Source organism: Sminthopsis crassicaudata, chromosome 3 (genome assembly GCF_048593235.1).
Source record: "Sminthopsis crassicaudata isolate SCR6 chromosome 3, ASM4859323v1, whole genome shotgun sequence".
NCBI classification, from domain to species: domain Eukaryota; kingdom Metazoa; phylum Chordata; class Mammalia; order Dasyuromorphia; family Dasyuridae; genus Sminthopsis; species Sminthopsis crassicaudata.
The window spans coordinates 349,422,354-349,442,039 of NC_133619.1; the positions used below are offsets into that span (position 1 = coordinate 349,422,354).

The 19,686-nt window shown below is 36.1% G+C and overlaps 1 protein-coding gene across 2 annotated transcripts in view; it reads left to right on the forward strand.

Annotated features, from left to right (window-relative positions):
- Window positions 1–2,668: 2,668 nt before the first annotated feature.
- Window positions 2,669–19,686, forward strand: part of PLEKHB2 (pleckstrin homology domain containing B2) — a 36,068-nt gene continuing 19,050 nt past the window's right edge. The window contains exon 1 of one of the 2 annotated variants that reach the window (XM_074301696.1): window positions 2,669–2,845. The gene's annotated coding sequence lies outside the window, so the exon portion shown is untranslated. Of the gene's footprint in view, window positions 2,877–19,686 lie in introns of both variants that reach the window. The other variant, XM_074301697.1, reaches the window with a different exon arrangement.

Here is a 19,686-nt window from a genome sequence, read left to right on the forward strand (position 1 = left end):
TATAATATATAATTATTAAATATATATTACAATTAAACTATCTGTATAATATGTATTATATATTATACAATATAATTATAATGTTAAATATTATATATAAAACAAAATCTATCTATCCATAGACACACACATACATAAAATTTTTAGTTTTTTAAATCAATATGCAGCAAGTATGGACAGCTTCTTGCCTAACCCCTTAGGTTGAAGGTCATGGTTCAGTGCTTCCTCTTAATATCCCCAGTGAATTGGGATTAATACATGACCCTTGTAGCTGCCTTTCCCTTCTGTAGAAGCAACATTTATTCTAATCTCCATCACCATTGAGAGCTGCCAGTCTGCCATTACACTCTCTAAAGTCAGTAATTACTCATTCCTCTATCACCAAACCCCCAAGGTGTGAAGCAAAGACACACCTATAACACAGTAATCTCAGTCATAGTCACAGTTCTCTCTCTCTTTGGGATTGTGTGGACCAAAAGGATGTTGTGAAATAATATTTTACTTGAGACTAGAGCTCTCCTGCACAACATGGAGGTATCAGTAACCTATTGGTACCCAGCACAACTGAGATCTGAACACAGGTTCTCTGAATCCAACACAGCATTCTTTTTACTGCAATGTTTACTCTATTGAAATCAATTCAGGAGTGTACACTCCTCTACTGCCTTGTTCCCTGGGGAGAGTGGATTCAAACTTAAAGTGGTAACTACCCATACTCCATCCCCTGTTTTGATGGGGGTTGAGGTCCCTTTAAGATTTCCTTTCTGATTCCCCAACCCCCATGGCTGACCTTGATTCACAAATCCTGGTCAAAAAGCACCCTTTTGAATATCTGGGCCCAGCCCCCCCAGGATCTGAGCTGGCTTGGGTTTTCTCACTATCTGCCCCAACCCCCCCCAGTTTCTTCCTTATCTGAAAAGCCCACCAAGAACTTGGGGTACCATCCACAAGCTCCTTTAGGTATAAAAAGAGCCAAACTGGAGCTTTCTCTTTGCAGGAGTCCTTTCCCCCCAAACATGGTATCCTTCCAGCCATGTAAGGATTCCGGCCCGCCAGTGACCACCTTTGGCCCTGGCGTTTTTCTACCTTTAACTTTACTTCCAAATTTCTACAATAAACTTTTTATTTATCAATCTAGGTTTTTGGGCCTGTAAATTAATTTTACAGGGGACACTGAGCCTCATGGCATTATCTTACTATCTTTGGCCGAGCAACGGGATTCCCCCTTTCCTATCTCTCATCATTTTCACTTTTTCTTGTGGCATTGCCATTGGATGACTAGTAACCATCTTGCTTGCTGGATAGCATGTCTTGGCTGCTGGGATGATGCACTACCAGGATGTACAGGACTGGCTCCTTACTGGAGCTTGTAGCTACTGACTGATTCTGCCATAAACTTATTTCTGTACTGCTTGTGGCTTTTCTAACCCTTGGAAGACTTCCCTCTTCAATATTTATTCACTGAAGGGGACAAGGGACAAAGAAATAGCAACATAATGTGTTCATGATGATGAGATATGGGGGTTGAATCCCCAAAATATATTAGGATTTTGAGCTGGTGTCATGACGTGATTCAAAAGAATTTGTAGACTTAGACCATCTCCAAATCAAGAGGTAAAGATTTTATTATGCTGTTGGCATTGGCCTAAGTTCCTAATAAATTAGAGATCAACAAGGAAAGATGGGGAGGAATGACTTGACATCATAACGCAGGCAAGTTCCTGATGAACTAGCCATAACAAGAAAAAAGATGCTATAAGGCAGGCAAAGTTCCTATATAATTTGCAGCCATAAGATGGGCACTTAGTTCCTAATGAACTCACTATTGTGATGCTTAGTAAGTGAGCTGAATTCCTAAAAGGTGTTAGGGAAGAAGTGGGGTACTAGTAGGTTCTTTTATAGGAGAAAAATAACCTTGAGTTGACATCTATATCTTGGTTTTCTGATTGAATATAATAACTTCGGAGTCAGGATAATTTTATCAATGGGAGGAATTTAACAAGGGCCCACTATAAGGTCCCTCTTAAGGACATGATAATCCTGTCAATGCTCTCTCTGCTTACCTCAGTATTGAACACAAATTGTATAGAGTAATTCAGGCCCTCCACAGTTAATTTCCCTCTCTATTAGCTTCCTGGATACCAAGGACCTGGTCTTTTTTGCTGGGGTCTTACTCACCCCATCATTTTTAACATGATGGCTGCAGTAGGGTTGCTTCCACAGTGTCTGCCTCACTATTCACCTGGAAGGCTGTGGTGAAGATTAAATGAGATTTGTAAAAGATTTAGCAGAGCCTGGAATGTTTTATAACTTTTAATTATCATCATTGTTATTATTTTCCTCAACTATAAAGTGGGAATAGTCATAGCTCCTATTTCCCAGGGTAGTTGTGAAAATCAAATGAAATTTGAATCATCTTCATCACCACACCATCATCCTCTTCCTCCTTCCTCAACTGCTAAACAATGATAATTAGTCCCTAATAATATCATAGATAAATAATAAAACATAATAACTAACCCCTGACTTCCAGGGTTGTTCTGAGGATTAAATAAGATACGTGTAAAGCGCTCTGCAAAGTTCCTGGCCCACAGTAAGCACTTAATAAATGCTATTTATGTTATTTATTGCCCTTCCAAACTACCACTCCCAGAAATCTTCGCGGCGCACGCGTAGCTTGCCCAGCCCCCGGGTAGGAGTGACGTTGCAGCTCGGTGACCACTTCTGACCTACTGAATCTGCCTAGTGTCCCGTAGGGAAGAGCCGGAGTAAGTGCGTCCGTCGTTCCGTCCGTCAGATTAGGCTCTCACATTGAGAGTTTCGTGGCCTGTTGAGTTACCCGAAGGTGAGCCTGTGGAGAGGTGTGTTTGTGTGGGGTGTGGTGTGTATATGTGGGGTGTGTGTGTGTGTGTGTGTGTGTGAGGGTGTGTGAGGGGCGTGGGGTCCGGCGGCGAAGTCCTTTCTAGCTTTTACTTCAGACCCCCCCCCCCCAGCCCCATTTCACGAATTCCAACACCAATCCCGGGTCCCAACTCTCAAGCCCATCCGACTTTTCTGTTCACACTCTTCGCTTTCGTCCAGCAGGTGAGGGATGTCCTCATCCATTCTCTTGCCCTACCTCTCGCCCCCATTTTTTTCCCGTACCCTTCCCCCACCTCATCCGTCCTCCTTCCTCAAGCCAATCGTTCCCACCCCCCCCCATCCCCATCCTCAAACTTCCCGGTTCTCTCCCGCCCCGCCCCCCACGGCTCACCTGCTTAGTCTCCAGTCGCCACCCCTGACCCCACCCTGCTCCTCGTGCGGCTCCACCCTCTATCCATACCCTGTCCCACCTGCTGTCCCCCAAATCTGCTTCAGTCTCGGTGCGCATCCTCTCCTTCGCCCTGCCCATCTCTGGATCCTTCCGACCACCCCAATCTTGAGGATGGCTTCCGTCTCATCTTTTCATTTTCCCAGCTTCTTAAGACTTTCTTTTAGCCTCTTTTGGTCCCACCCTATCGATTTTTGCCTTATTTCAATTAAATTTTATTTTTCTTAATCCCTGGAAATGTTTTTTTTTCTTTTCTTTTTTTTACATTTAAATAAAATACGTAGTCTCTTCCTCCTCCCTCCCCCATTGAGGAAGAAGAAAAAATCCCCTGCTGACTAATACATATGGTCAAGCCAAGTAGGTTCGCGTTGGCCTAGTCCGAAGCTGTCTCACCCCGCGCCCAGTCCGCTTCCTCTCCCAATCCGTCACTTTCGCTGTAACCCTGCTAAAATCCCCTGGATTACCCACCCACCCACCGTATCTACCCGTCTATCGGGATGAGTTGGCGCCCCTTGGAGCCGAGTCTTCCTTTTTGCCCCAACCATAACTTTAACTTCTTTCCCTACTAATCCCGCTTCCCCAATAGGAGGAGCTTTATGTTATTTAAATAAAACCGGTTTCTGCCGTGTATTCCGTGTAGACTGTGGTAAGGACTGAGATCCGGGATTGGGGATTTCGGTCCCTGTCACCTGACCGGGTTTGTTATCTGCGAGGAAAGCCGAGGGTGGAGTGAACCAGGTCACCGGGGCCCAACCTCCTGTTTTGTAATCTCTGCGTCTGGGGGGGAGTTGCCCTGGGCTGCCTGAAAGCGAGCGGTGCTCTGGAAGGCAAGTTTTCAGGACCGTTTGTCTCCCCCTGCAGTTACACTTGAGCAACTGATGGAAAAAGCTTTCCCTCAGAACGGTACTTGAGTTATGTAACCCAGAAAATAAGTTCTTTGAGTACATATTGTGATAGAATAAATTGTAGCATAATAAATCAGTTTACTTTTTATAAGGGTTACTCTCGGGGGGTTCGGGGAAAGGAGTACTAGCCACCTTTGGCTGAAATGACACCTGTTATTGCTATGGAAGACAAGAGGAGTTGGATTTGGTTTGAAAACTTTTCAACAAGGAAAAAAAATTTAATCCTTTCAATAGTGAGATTTTTCAACAAGAATGTAAAAGGTTCATCATTGTTACGAAAAAAAAAGAATTGTGTTAAGTAATGGAACAATAATTTTTTTTTCCACAAAGTAGAAAATGACTAGAAAGATGAGTATTTAGAAGCACTGGGCCATCTTAATTTTTCCTCAAATCTGAAATGGAAGATTCCTTCCATTCTTAAAAGTCAGAATTTAGTTTCTTGTCTTTTTTACATTTTTTCCCTTAGTTATTTTATTATTATAATTACTAATTGTATCAATGAATTGATGTATCCTCTCTCTTTCAGTATACTTTTAATAGTATTGGATATTTTTTTGAATAGTCAAAATTTATGGAATTTTTTTTACCTTTGGAAAATTCCTTTTTACCTGGCTCCTTTGGAAATTTTGTGTGATGGAAGCAATGCGTTTTCTTATGGGATAATTTCCTTCCTTCTCCTCCCCCCAGAAAAAAAGCAATAATGAGATGTTATTTTCCCAACATAAACTTTTTTTTTTTTTTAGGTATCTTAAGTAATATTTCACTTTGTTGGGGGAGGAGTGTGACCTAAATTTTCTGGTTACTGGCAGAATTGTAAATTGAGTGCTAAATAATTAGTGCTTTTTATAGCAGCCTTTTAGAAAAAAAGGAAAGTGGAAGTTGCTACTTTTTTTTTAAAGCTTTCTGTGTTTTGAAACTATAGCCTAGGGTTTGATATAGCTTGATGAATATGATTTCATTCTTTGAAAAGAAAACAAGCTAAAACTTTGATTTTTTTAATGGAATAATAATTTCTAATCAGCTTAGATTACCTCACCAAAGATATGGTGTTAAAATATTAACTTGAAGAATATCACTTTGCAAACTGCTCTCTCACTTTTCTTTTGCATTCATAGTGGAACCATCTTTTAGAAGATGGTAGAATTTTAGAGGTAAAAGAATCCTTAAAAATTAACTAGTTCAATCTCCTCATTGACAGTTATGTGCATTCCCTATCATCCCCACTAGTTGTGAAAGATAATGAAAAATTTAGAAAATCACTTTTCATGAGATATACTCTACTTTTTTTAGGATCAGAGTTCTAGAAAGAATCTCAGAAACATTGACAAAGCCCCTTCATTTTATGAAAAACAGGTCAAGTTCGTGAGATCAAGGGATTTTACTATAAATTTTTAAAAATACTATAATGGTTTTCTAGAAGACAATAGAATAAATTATGATTAGTAAAAGACATTAGTTAACTATGTTTCTTTCCCAGGATGGTGCTTCGCCTCTTACCACCTTTTCTTGTGCCGGTCATATTTTCCTATCTTAATTCTTTCCCAGACCTGCATTGGCTGCACTCTCTTCCCTTCCCTATTTTAATTCCTTTGGTGGAAATCTTCTGAGCTTTCTACTCTACTCCACTCTAGATTCCTTTGCTTCCTTGTCCTGTTGCTCCCACCCTGATGTGGCTTCCACTGTTTGCTATATTTGCTTTTATTTATGTATAGAGCTAGAAGTAATCAGAAAACTGCTGATTGGTCAGATTACAAATTTATGGCATGTAATTTCATCTTGGCCCTCATAGAAGTTAGGCAAAATGGATTCTTCTTTAATTGATTTACTATCCTATTTTTAAATAGTTTCAGTCCTTCTTGCAAGCCTAACCTCTTCTCCACCTTTTTGTCAAAGGACCTCACCTCATTTTTCACTGAAAAAATGAAACCATTTTAGGAAAACTTCCCTCCCTGACCTCCATCTCATGTTACCCAATTATCTTCATCCGATAGTTCCTCTTTCACTCTTGTCTCCATAAAGAGATGGAATTTGACATGGAAGGAACAGCAGAGAGATCTACAACACTGGATTGTGGTATATAGAGGAGAGATGGGAAGGAGCCAGCTTACTAAGAGCTTTAAAAGTCTAAGGGACCCCTGGAGTTTAATGAATAGATGAGGTAACATGGTCAGACTTGTGATTTAGGAAGATCTAGAAGAAGAGGGTGATCAACACTTTAAATGGTGTAGAGTTCAAGATGAGCTTTAGAATGTGCAGATTTAGTTGAATGCTGGTCAGTTGTGTCTGACTATGAAACTCTATTTGAGGTTTTCTCTACAAAGATGCTGGAGTGGTTTGCCATTTCCTTCTCCAACTCATTTTACATATATGAGAACTGAAACAAATAGGATTAGATAATTTGCTCCATCAACCAATAATAAATGTTTGAGCCTGGTTTGAACTCAGGAAGATGTCTTTTTCCTCACTCCAGGCCTAGTGCTTTATTCACTTGAGCCATCTACTTGCCCCAGAAGCCAGATTGCAGAGTTAATAAGGAGGAGGAAAGGGAGGGGGGCAGCTAGGTGATATAGTGGATAGAGCATGAGTTCTGAAGTCAGGAGGACCTGAGTTCAAGTGCGCTTAACACTCTAAAATCTGTGTGACCCTGGATAAGTCACTTAATCTCAATTACCTCAGCAAAAAAAAGAAAGAGGAAAGGAAGTGAAAGCACCTGCTATAGATGACCTTCTCAAAAGTCATGGGACTCTCATAGGAAAGGGAGGAGAGCTAGATATAGGACAGTGTCCCTCCATTCTGGGAAAAAACCTTATTTGATCCATTCATCCCCTAAGTACCCCTACTTCTAAGCCTTCTTCAGTCTTTCCAACGTTATCAATGATCTTTTAATTTCTGAATCAAATGATCTTTTCTTAGGACTGATTCTTCTTAACTTCTTTGCAGCAGCATCTTTTAATTACTCTCTCCTTTGGTTTTTCATGATATTGCTCTCTGTTGATCTATTTGTTTGACTGCTCTTTCTTATTCTCCTCTGATATTTATACAGCTCATGTTCTTTATGGGTGTCCCTAGAGCTCTTACCTTGGTTCCTTTTTTTTTTTTTTTTTTTTTTCTTTTTACTATTTCATCTGGTGATGTCATTATCTGCTTTGGGTTCAAGTCTATCTCTGCAGATAATTCTGCGATTAAAAAATACCAACCTAATCTCTTTGAGGAATTATAATTACACATCTTCAGTTCCTCTTGGACATCTTGAATCAGATGTCTTGTAAACATAATAAGATCATCATGGCAAAACAGAACTTGGGATCTTTTCACCTAAACCTTCCCCCTCATCCAGACTGCTGTTACTTTTGTGGTATCCTTACATTCATAGTCATCCCAGGCTTCCAACCTTGGCATTATTCTCAGCCCCACTTCCACTTATCCTGCATATCTAGGGATTGCCAAACACATTTTGTCATTTCCACCTTCACAACATTTCTTTTCTATGCTCCATTTTCTTCACTCAGGTACAACTCTAGTTCAATCCTTCATCACTTCTGTTTTAGATTTATGACTAGTCTTGCCTCAAGTCTCTTCTAATTCTAGTCCTCCTTTCACTCTTACTTCCAAGTTAGTTTTCTTTTTAAGAATTTTGACGGGCAGCTAGGTGGCGCAATGGATAGAGCACCAGCCTTGAATTCAGGAGGACCCGAGTTCAAATTTGGTCTCAGACACTTAACAATTCCTAGCCATGTGACCCTGGGCAAGTCACTTTAACCCCAGCCTCAGGGGGAAAAAAAAAAAAGAATTTTTCATTTATTTTTCAATTAAACATTTTTTCATTCTTTTTCATTATCCCACCTGAAGGGGAAAAAAATACCCCACCAAATCCATATCAAATATATGAGTCAAGCAAAAAAAAAAAAAAATTGTTCCATTGACCATGCCCCAAAATTTGTGTCTTATTCTGCATCTTAAATACATTATCTCAACTGTCTGGAGGCAGAGACATCCTTTGAAATTCAGGTTGATCCTTGCTTTGATCAGATCAGTTCTTTAAAAGACTTTTGAGAATTGTCTTCAAACTGCTTTTGTTATTGTCTGAACTGTTCTGCTCCCTTTTACTTTGTTTTAGTTTGTAGAAATCTTCCTAGGTTTCTCTTAAACTTTCCCTTTGCATCATTATTTAAGGCTCTATAGCATTCTCTGAAGGTTTAGCTCAAATCTTACCTGCTGAGACTTGCTAGTTGGGCCAGCTTCTAATGCTTTTCCTTTTCAGATTATTTTCTTCTACCCTTGTGGCTTTTTTGTATTTAGTTATTTGCATGTTGTCTCTTCCATTATAATGTATATATTTTTTAGAATTGGGCTTCTCTTTTGCCTTTTTATTCCCTATGTTTAGAAATATGCCTCTGAATAGTAAGCTCTTAATAAATGCTTGTTAATTGATAGCCTTGCCCCCTGTTGTTAAGTCACTGTGACTTTTACCTTTCCTAAGTGTTTGTAAGTAAGTAATTGCCCAGAATCACATAATTCTCTAAGTCCAGATTTGAACTCAGGAAGATTAACTTTATTGATACCAGGTCTGGCCTGCTCTAGTAAAAGCTCCTCTCTAATACTTGAGCTATGAGGCTTTCTTTGCAATTGTAGGTTTTGTTAGCATTTCACAGAGACTATTACATTCACAAAGTCCATTCTCATGCCTTATTGAGATAGTGAGATGATTCTGAGTTTTTAAAGCCTATTTCACCAGAGTTTAATGTCTAGCAGATGCTATATGACTGGAAAAGCATCAAGGGAAGTTCTGGCAGACTGCTTTCTTAGCTAAGACTAGAAAGACAAATCACTAGTAGGCTGGACATTTGGTCATGTGATTTTTGGACAAGTTAACCCATGAAACAAACAAACAAAAAAAAAACCATGTAAAATGACTCAATCCTCTGTGATGATGGTGATAAAAGTAGTGGAAAAAGGAGCAGAAAATAAGAAACACCTAGTCTCCAAATATTAACGATGGTTGGTATTTCAAATGGAACGAAGTGAATTATTAGTCTTCATAATTTTTTGAAAAAATAATAGAGGAGTTGTGGAAATATGGAACCTCCGAGATCCCTTATAATTTTAAAATAGTATGATTCTGTGACTCTCCTTCCAGTCTTTTGTTCCCAAGTTCAGTATTCTTTTCAGCATGTCATTGAAATATATGGAAGCTTGTCCCTTAAAAGATTCTTTTAGGGGCAATTAGGTAGCACAGTGGATAAGAGCCCTGAAGTCAGGAGGACCTGAGTTCAAATGTGTCCTCTTCCCTAGCTGTGTGATCCTGGACAAGTCACTTAATTCTAATTGTTTCAGGGGAAAAAAAAGATTCTTTTAGTTGGGTAGAAACCGCTGAACTAATAATTTTCAAATTTGTATGGAGCATTTTTAAAGCCCTGTTCTTAGCATTCTCACATTGCATTATAGCTCTTCTTTTCTTTTTCTCTCTCCATTGTATGTGAAGTAAATGCCTTTCCCAGTTTTTAAGCCTATTTAATTAATGATGGAATTGTCAGAAGTCAGTAATTTGTTCATAATATTCCAAGCTAATATTGACTATTTCATGAGTTAATGATTCTGATTAAATACTTATTTATAAGATTACATGGAATAATATACAGTAAATATATTGTATTCCATGTAATCCTGTAAATTACCTAATATATATAATGTACTCTTTTTTTGGATAGTTTAGTTTGCTCAGCTTTAGGTGTTTTAAGCCTGGGGTAGGGTAGGGTTGGGAGCATAGGAGATAGTTTTATTTTTAGGTCATATTGAATTACTTAAAGTTCATATTAACTTAGCCCTCTATCTTAAGACCTGCTTCAGAACCAACTTGATCTCCTTTTTTGTTTTGGTGGACACTAGAAGATAGTGTCCACACCTAAACCTGTGCAAGTGAGAGAGATAGATATATACAGGGGAAGAAATGTAATAAAAAGCTTATTGTGATTCTTTTGGTTACTTGTATTGATATTTTGCCTGAATTTTCTCTTATCAGGCAGATTTTTATTTTATCATCGTCACATTTCAAAAAAGTGTGTATTGGTACATTGGAAGTCATATGACTTAGGCTCAAATTTCTTAACATTCTACTTCTGTGGGCAAGTCACCTCTATGAGTACCTTTATGAGTCTTGCTTTACCTCATGTGTAAAATATCTTTTATTATTTTTCACTTCTAAATACTGCACATTAGATTTCATTTAATTTTTAATCTTCTCTTTGCTCAGCAATGAGCACTTAGGTCACCATTAACATTCAGGTTTAATCCAAAATAATTGCTCATTTCTTTCTGTCTTTGTTCTTTTCTTGCCTTTCGAGTCTTAAAAATGTATGTATACTCAAAGGCTCTCAAGGAATTATGGATGGCCTTATTTCTCAGTAAAAGTTTTTATATCATGTTCCACAGCAGTACACTGGCAAAAAAATATAGCTATTATTAAAATATTTATAAAGAAGAGGACAAGGGAAAAATAAAAAAAAAGCTTAAAATCATTCTTTTTTATAATACCGTTTTATTTTTCTAAATATATGCAGAAATAGTTTTCATCATTCACTTTTGTAAAACCATGTGTTCCGAATTTTTCTCCCTTTTTCTTTCTCTCCCCCTTTCCCTAGACAACAAGCAATCTACCATAGGTTAAACATGTGTAGTCTTCTAAACATAATTCTATATTCTTCATGCTGTGTAAGAAAAATCAGATCAAAAGAGAAAGAAAATAGAAAGAAAAAAAAAAACCAAGCAAACAAAAAAAGTGAATCTATATTCAGTCTCTATAGCTCTCTCTCTCTGGATGTGGATGATTCTCTTCATCACAAATCTGTTGGAATTGCCTTGAATCATTTTATTGTTGAAAAGAGGGGCAGCTAGGTGGCGCAGTGGATAGAGCACCAGCCTTGAATTCAGGAGGACCAGAGTTCAAATCTGGTCTCAGACACTTAACACTTCCTAGCTGTGTGACCCTGGGCAAGTCACTTAACCCTAGCCTCAGAGAAAAGAGCCAAGTCCTTCACTGTTGAAGTTCATCATTCTGTTAGCACCAAACCCCGAGTTGATCTACAAAGCTGAGAGTAGGACCTAGGATCCAGGACAATAGGCTTGTAAGGAAGATAAAGGGCAGGAATCTATATAAACAAAGAGCCAACACAGGATTAACTATTGTAGAGAAGGGCAGTTTAATACTGTGAACTTTAATACTTCTGTGGAAAACTTCCTTACAGCAGAGTGGGGCCCATCTTGCCTGCTTACTGGATCATTCAGAGAGAGACCAGTAATGGAAACACATTCCGAATAATGGGTTGGGCTCCTCTGGAGATTGATAGGAAATGGATTTCAGACAGAAATATGGATGCTTGTGTCCTGTGGTTCCACACAGTCATCCAGGTCCATACAAGCAGTACTTGTGGTTATGTGTGATACATGCCAAGGACAGAAAATTAGCAACCCTGCCCATTTTATGTGGTGACTGTGAGCAAATAAGAGCTGATATATATATAATTATAGCTGAAAAATTAATGCTGAAAAATTATCCATGCATATGTTTTGTAAATAAAAATTTACAAAACATATGCATGGATAATTTTTCAGCATTGACCCTTGCAAAACCCTCTGTTCATACATGTTAAATATGTTAAATACAATATATATATATATACAATATTTATACAGTTATCTTGCTGCACAAGAAAAATCGGATCTAGAAAGTTTAAAAAAAAAAAAAAAACAACCTGAGAAGGAAAACAAAAATGCAAGAAAAAAACAACAGAAAGAGTGGAGAGCTGATGTTTATGTAGGAAGTATGTTTTCATGTAGTTCTTAAGAATGACAAGCAAAATTACTTAATACTTCATTTCAGAGATTAATAAAATAGCTTCTGTTTATATTGTACTTTACATGTATGATTGTGCTTGATTTTCATAACAGTCCTGTGAAGAAGATGCTATTATTCAAATTTTACATATCAGGAAACCAAGGTTCAGAGAAATTATGTGAGTTGTTTCAGGCCTCATAATTAGTTAATAAGTATTTGAAGTGAGATGTTGAACATAAACCTTCCTGTACTTCCAGAGAAAAGGATCAGAAATGATTAAATATATGTAATATGATCTCTAAGAATACAGACTAAAGAAGGGCAGGACTGAGTGATCATTTAAGTAAAAGGTACAATATACTGGGAAAGGTAAAAAGCTTATATTTTATTTTCACTGAGAACAAGACAGGGAAGAATTAAAATGGCAATAAAAGAAAAGGAAATCCTTCCTAATTTAAGATCTTTGAGATGCTGGAATATAGTTTGAAGAAAGGTTGTGAGACATATTTTCTTAAAAGTATGTAAGCAAAGTGTGTTTAAGGATTGGTTTGCTCACAATCCAGCCTGAGAGTAATAGTAGATAGACTTGATCCCTTAGTCTCTTTTCATTTTTTTGAGTTGGAAGTTCCTTTTTACTGGGTAAGTATGTAAAATTAATGCTTTTTCAAGAAAAATAGGTACTTAGTAGTACAGACATATTTTCTTTTAAGCAGTCCTGATATGTGATAATTTTTTTTTTTTAATTTAAAAATTTTTCATTTTCCCCAGTGGCACATTAAAAACTTAAAAAAACCAAACCAAAACAAAAAAAAGCTGTCTACATACAGTCATTAAAAAACCCCACAAAATTTCCTTGTGAATCCTGTTGGGAGAGAAAAATAAGAACAACAGGAAAAAACAGAAGAAAAAGAAAAAAAGTGAGCATAGCATGTGTTGATTTATATTTAGTTTCCATCCTTCTCTCTCTGGATGTGGATGGCATTTTCTATCCGAAGTTTATTGTGATTGCCTTGAATCACTGAACCACTGAAAGTCAGGGCTTCTGGTTTCTCCAGTCCCACTAGTCATATGATCAGGATTACTTCTTTAGTTTCATAATTTTGTCATGCTCCTTTCATTTATTTTCTAAAACCTTTAACCCTTTTCTTTCTAATTCATCATGATATATTAGAATTTTGGCACTTATCCAAGTTTTTTTTTTTTTTTTTTTTTTTTCTCTCGTTTCCTGTGACCCTTTCGCAGACTGAAGAAGTCTTTTGAATTCTTCTTGTAATTTTAAATATAAATATATATATATATAAATACACACACACACATATATTTGAGACAATTGAGGTTAAGTGACTTGCCCAGGGTCACACAGAAAAAAAAAAAATTAGAGGAAATGCTAAATTTCAGTTGTAGGTTAGTGAAAAGCCTTTTTTTTTTTTTTTTTTTTTTTTTTTTTTTTTTTGGCCATCCAAGTTCACATATTCCTTAGAAATCTATCTTTAGATCTTTTGAGGATCCAGGTTAAATATTTCTGCATTTGATGCTTCTTACAGTAATACCTGTTGAAGAAGAGTATCAGATATGATTTAGAATATAGTTTGAATCTAATAAATAACCAGGAAAATAACTAGTCTAAAGTACATTATTTGCAATGATAACCAGAATAAGTACTACATCTGCCATGATAATTAAGCCAAACTTAAAACTTGGAGTTCTATTCTTTATCCTTCCCTGTCTCCCCCCCCACCCCCCCAAAAAAAATTAATGGCACAATAAGCAAGCAGCAAAATTGGTTATCTTTATGTGTGTTTTCATCTAATGCAAAGAACTGTCAGAATTGGTTCAAAACTAATAATTTGACTAAAGGGTTGACTTCTTATCAGATTTGTCTAATAGCAGACAATTATCTTAATTATTGCTTTTCAGTCTGTCTTGGCCATTTTTTGTAAAATAATTAATGAACTATATTGGTTTTTTTTTTAAATGCTAAACATTCATTATGGATAATTGAATAAAATTAATATATGTTTGAAGAGATAAGAAAGCATCAAGACTTTGATGAAACATCTGCAAACCTAGAGTGTCAGAGCCCAGTGGCGAAAAAATAAATTCAAATAAACAAGCATTATGGAATGTATGTTGGTTGTATTCTAATTGTGTAATGTTTGTGTACATTCTAGTGATCTTGGTGAAATATAATATTTTTTATGTATTTATAAATAGAAGATAGCACATTTAAAAATAAAAATCTTAAATTTGAAATCTGAAAACCCTTTAAAATCTATTGAATTTTAGACATGTCAGACAAAATGCTTAGCTAGTACATACATCATTGTCACAAGGTACTTTATTCAAGTGGTTTGTTGAGTATTTCAGTGATAACATTATTTTTCTTTCTCCCAATATTTGACATTTCTATTTTATTTCTCTTGAATCATATTCCAATCTTGATTCTTATCCCATATGATGAAATCAGTCATTCCTATACTTTAGCCATTTGTGTCTAGATTTCAGAGGCCATGAGTTTTGTTGCTGTCTTTCTCTTTTTAAAAATATTTTTGTTTTATCAGAGGTAAAGAGAAAGGGAAGAGTAGAGAAAGGAAGAGAGAGATTATGTGTGCAATGATATCCTTCTCTAAAAGCTACTATATCTCTTATGTTATCTAGTCTGGTGGATACATGTATATTGGCAGATTTCATTTCTTCTCAATTCAAAGTCTTTTTGATTAGATTTGCAGATATATTCATATCAATCCTCTGTAGGTGCTGGACAGGAACTTGTCTCATTTTAAACTTTAATCCAGAAAGCCAGATTTGATTTCATTTAGCAGCTTCTTCAACTAGCTGTTTACTTCTTTAAAAATAGTATACTATTTTCCCAAATACATGTAAAGATGATTTTCAAAATACATTTTTGTAAAACTATTTCTCTCCTTTACCTCCCTTTTCTCCCCAAGATAGCAAACAATCTGATAGAGATTAAATATGGACAATCCTTTTAAACATAGTTTCTTATTTGTCAAGTTGCACAAGAAAAATCAGACCAAAAGGGGGAAAAATGGGAAAGAAAAAATATACAATCCAATTTTCTTGTTGCACGTTAAGTATTGGATTCCGAAGGTATAAGTAACTTGGGTAGATAGACAGTAGTGCTAACAGTTTACATTCAATTCCCAATGTTCCTTCTCTGGGTGTAGTTGTTTCTGTCCAACATTGATCAGCTGGAAGTGAGTGGGATCTTCTTTATGTTGAAGATATCCACTTCCATCAGAATATATCTTCATACAGTATCATTATTGAAGTGTATAGTGATCATCTGGTTCTGCTCATTTCACTCAGCATCAGTTGATGTAAGTCTCTCCAAGCCTCTCTGTCTGTATTCTTCCTGCTGGTCATTTCTTACAAAGCAATAGTATTCCATAACCTTCATATACCATAATTTACCCAACCATTCTCCAATTGATGGACATCCATTCAGCTTCCAGTTTCTAGCTACAACAAAAAGAGCTGCCACAAATAATTTTGGCACACATAAGTCCCTTTCCCTTCTTTAGTAATTCTTTGGGATATAAGCCCAGTAGTAGTACGGCTGGGTCAAAGGGTATGCACAATTTGATAACTTTTGGCATAGTTCCAAATTGTTCTCCAGAATGGCTGGATTCTTTCACAACTCCACCAACAATGTATCAGTGTCCCAGTTTTCCCACATCCCCTCCAACATTCATCCTTATTTGTTCCTGTCATCTTAGCCAATCTGACAGGGGTGTAGTGGTATCTCAGAGTTGTCTTAATTTGCATTTCTCTATATTCAGTAGTGATTTGGAACACTCTTTTATATGAGTGGATATAGTTTCAATTTCATCATCTGAGAATTGTCTGTTCATATCCTTTGACCATTTATCAATTGGAGAATGGTTTGATTTCTTATAAATTAGGGTCAGTTCTCTATATATTTTGGAAATGAGACCTTTGGGATTGGTATTTTCCATCAGAAGTCTATTGGAATTACCTTGTATTACCTGATTATTGAGAAGAACCACATCCATCAGAATTGATCATCAAATAATATTGTGTTGCTCCTGGTTTTGTTGTTCTCCTGGTTCTTATCATTTCACTTAGCATCAGTTATGTAAATCTTTCCAGGCCTCTCTGAAATCATTCTGTAACATTCATGTACCATATCTTATCTAGCCATTCTTCAACTGATAGGCATCCACTCAGTTTCCAGTTTCTTGCCACTACAAAAAGGGCTGCCACAAACATTTTTGCGCATAGGGATCCTTTCCTCTTTTCTATGATTTCTTTGGGATACAGGCCCGAGACACTGCTGAATCAAAGGGTAGGCATTAATTGTTCACTTTTCAACTCTTATCTTGTCTTCTGTTGCCTACTTTTGGCAACAGTGATGAAAGTATCATCTGTGCTTAGTAATTTAATAAGTCTTCAGGTTTTTCCCCCCATGTCTTCATAAGCTGTCAGTACCTTTTAGAGATCTTATGAGTTCTGTACATATGAGTCACCAAAAGTTGGTAGCAGTTATCTGCTTTGAAAAATCTTGTGAGATTCTAGTTATTATGTCCTGGATATCTTTTGCAGTATCTTTTCTTATTATTAGTTTACAATAGCTGCCTCAGTATCCTTTTGTATTATATCATCATTCAAAAAAATTCTCCTCCCCTTTTTGATCCTTTCTAATTGACGTATCATCTTGCATCCACATCTTTATTGGACAGTAAGTAGTTACTTCTTTTTCAGGGAGTCAGTTCCCTCCTTTTTGGCAAGAACCAATTAACTGACCTTTTTTTTTTCTTTAAAGAATATTTCATTCTTCTTAATAACTTGGATTGTAGAGAGGCATTCTTTGAGTCCCCTTTACCTTCTGTTCTAGGAGGGAGATCAGCCTATGCTGACATAACATTTTTTGGCTAAGACAGAAAAAGAAACATGAATTTTATGTAGTTCCTGGAAATACTTTCTTATTGTTCATGGCTTCTGGAAGTATTCCTCAATCTTTTGTTGTTCTAATAGTTTCTCTGGCCAATTCTCTAGAGAACTTTCACCTAATTAGTACCATTTTGCCATAGGATAGTCAGCTCTAACTTCTGTTCTCATGCCCTCTCAACTTCATTTTTATTCTCTTTCTCCTCTGAATCCTGTTGCTCTTGGGGTCATTTTTTTCTTACTCTGCTGAAGTTCTTGTCCCCAAATTCCCTTCCAGAAGCTAAATCTCGAGTCTCTTCACAATTACAAAACCTTTCAGATATTATTTTTCACATTTTTTTTTTTATTCAGGGACTGCTGACCAACGAAGCTTAGAGTTTGGGAAACAGATTTAAATAAGGTTGAGACAGATACCTCACAACAACTTTGCCAAAATAATGGAAAAGAAACCTATAATTTAATGTCCCCATAGACAAGAGTGGGCTGGTCATAATTGAAAACTCATACATGGGTCAGTAAAAAGAAAAAAGGAAGGAACTAAGAAAGGAAAGGCTTTTTTTTTTGGGGGGGGGGCAGTATATGGAGCCAGGATTATAAATAATAAGACCTTAGTGATGGTTAAAATTCACAAATTTTATTCCTTTTCAACCTTGGGCTTTAATTATCTGTGTTTTATTCTATTCTTTTTAGATTGAAGATCATTCTCCTTGCTGAAGCAGATAGCTACAAAATATGAATGAGAATTCTATTTTGTTTTTCTGTTAGCGTTATGTGATGTTTATTTGCTTTATAAAACAAATATATAATCCCAGATTTTAACTAATTTGTTTTTTGTAATTTGTGTAATGTTTCAATTGAGATTATTGCTTTACTTTTATCATAATAAATATGGAGTTTTCAAGATAATATACAAGTTTAAAGATAGCTTTAAAAATTGTGTAACTACTACTTTGTAGAGAAAATTGGTTATAAACCAAAGGAGAAAAGAAGCTATTTACAAAATTGAGATTTTTAGCATGGAAAAGGCTTTCTAGCTGAGGGTAAGATAGATACATTTTCATATGCAATTTGTGATATGTGGATTTTTACATTTAATTTTTAATGCAATGGTTAGGATGTTAGAGCTGATTTGGGGAATCTGAAATTGGAAAAATAGAGTGGATAGCAAAGCGTTATTATTAAGTACGATGCTGAAAATCTGCAGGAACAATTTTCCTTTGGGCTTTGAGGCAGAGAAATAGTTTTATTCTGAGATATTTTATGTAGAAGTTATGCCTACTGGTCCTGAGGGAGCCTATTTTAAGGACATCTTCCAGTGGGATTTGGTATTCACTATGCCAGTGTGGGGATTGAGTCACCTCCTCATTATTCTTGAGCTTCCTCTGCACCATGCTATTAAGTTTGTTCTAGCCTCAAGCAAAAGAAATCATTTTTCATAATGCCACATTTGATCATACTGAACTTTGGAACTTGAATTGCAGTAAGACGACACATTACTCTCACCTGACAGTTTTTTTTTTTTTCTTTTTAGTTTTATAAGATATAGCTATTACAATAGTTGCTGGTCAAGTAATAACATTTAAGAGAGAGAGATATAGTAGTTACCTCTGTGACACAGAAAACAGAAATTGTATAAGTTGTCAAAACACTTACTGTAGCTTCTATAGAAATTGGTGCAAAAGGAATGTGTCCCCCTTTCTCTTTTCTTTATCTTTTATCTTTTACCATCAATAGGAGGGTAAAGAGAAATGAATTGGAAGTAACATTAATTTAATAGAGCTAAAAGGAGAAATTGAAAATTAGGCTTATCCCTATTTTTCAGGTTGGACTAAAACTAAGACATGTGAAAAGACATTTTTATTCATAAATTCATTTTGGGAGTTTAAGATGAATAGGGTGTTGATTTTGTACTCTCTTGGAAAATACTGTTAGCCATTATTTTATTGTGTGCTAACATATGGATCTAGCACAGATAGTATTGATATTACCCAATTTTTGTGATATCTGAAATATTTTCTAATTATTATGTATCTATGAAACATCAATTGTGGGAAAAGCAACCTGTTTTTTTTTAAACAAAAGTCAGCAGTTAGGTTATACATTATCAACAAAAACTGCTGGTTCAATTTAATTTAAAAACCTTTAGGTGGCTAAGCTATAAGGCACTGTGAATACAACTTTAATTTTCCTAATGCCATATTGAGTTTTCGTCTCTGTCAGTTTAAAAACATTTGACTATTTGCATGATGCTGATAGAGAATGAAGCTGGCGTTTTTCCAGTCACTTGTTAAAATACTACCACCAGGAACAGAGTGGCAGTTTTTGTTCTGAAGTGATTGCTTTTGTCAGTTAGAGCCCAAGGAGTTATAAGATATAAATTTAATTGGGTGCTATTAAATATATACATATTTGGGAGTTATGTATTTGAATCCTTGAGAATAGGTAAGCTTTCAGAGAACAGGTATCTTTAATGTGTGAATAGCTGGATTGGGGACTTGAGGACCAGATTTTTCCTATCTGGATCCACTCTCTCATCTTTATGCTTAAATTATTATTCAGACCATTTGTTTTCAATTTATTTATTAGTTTTCAATATTTATTTTTATAATATCTTGATTTTCTTTTTTTTTTTTGCCCCTCTCTTCCCCTTTCCCCAAGATGACAATCAGATATGTATTATGCATGTACAATCACATTCAGACTCTTTA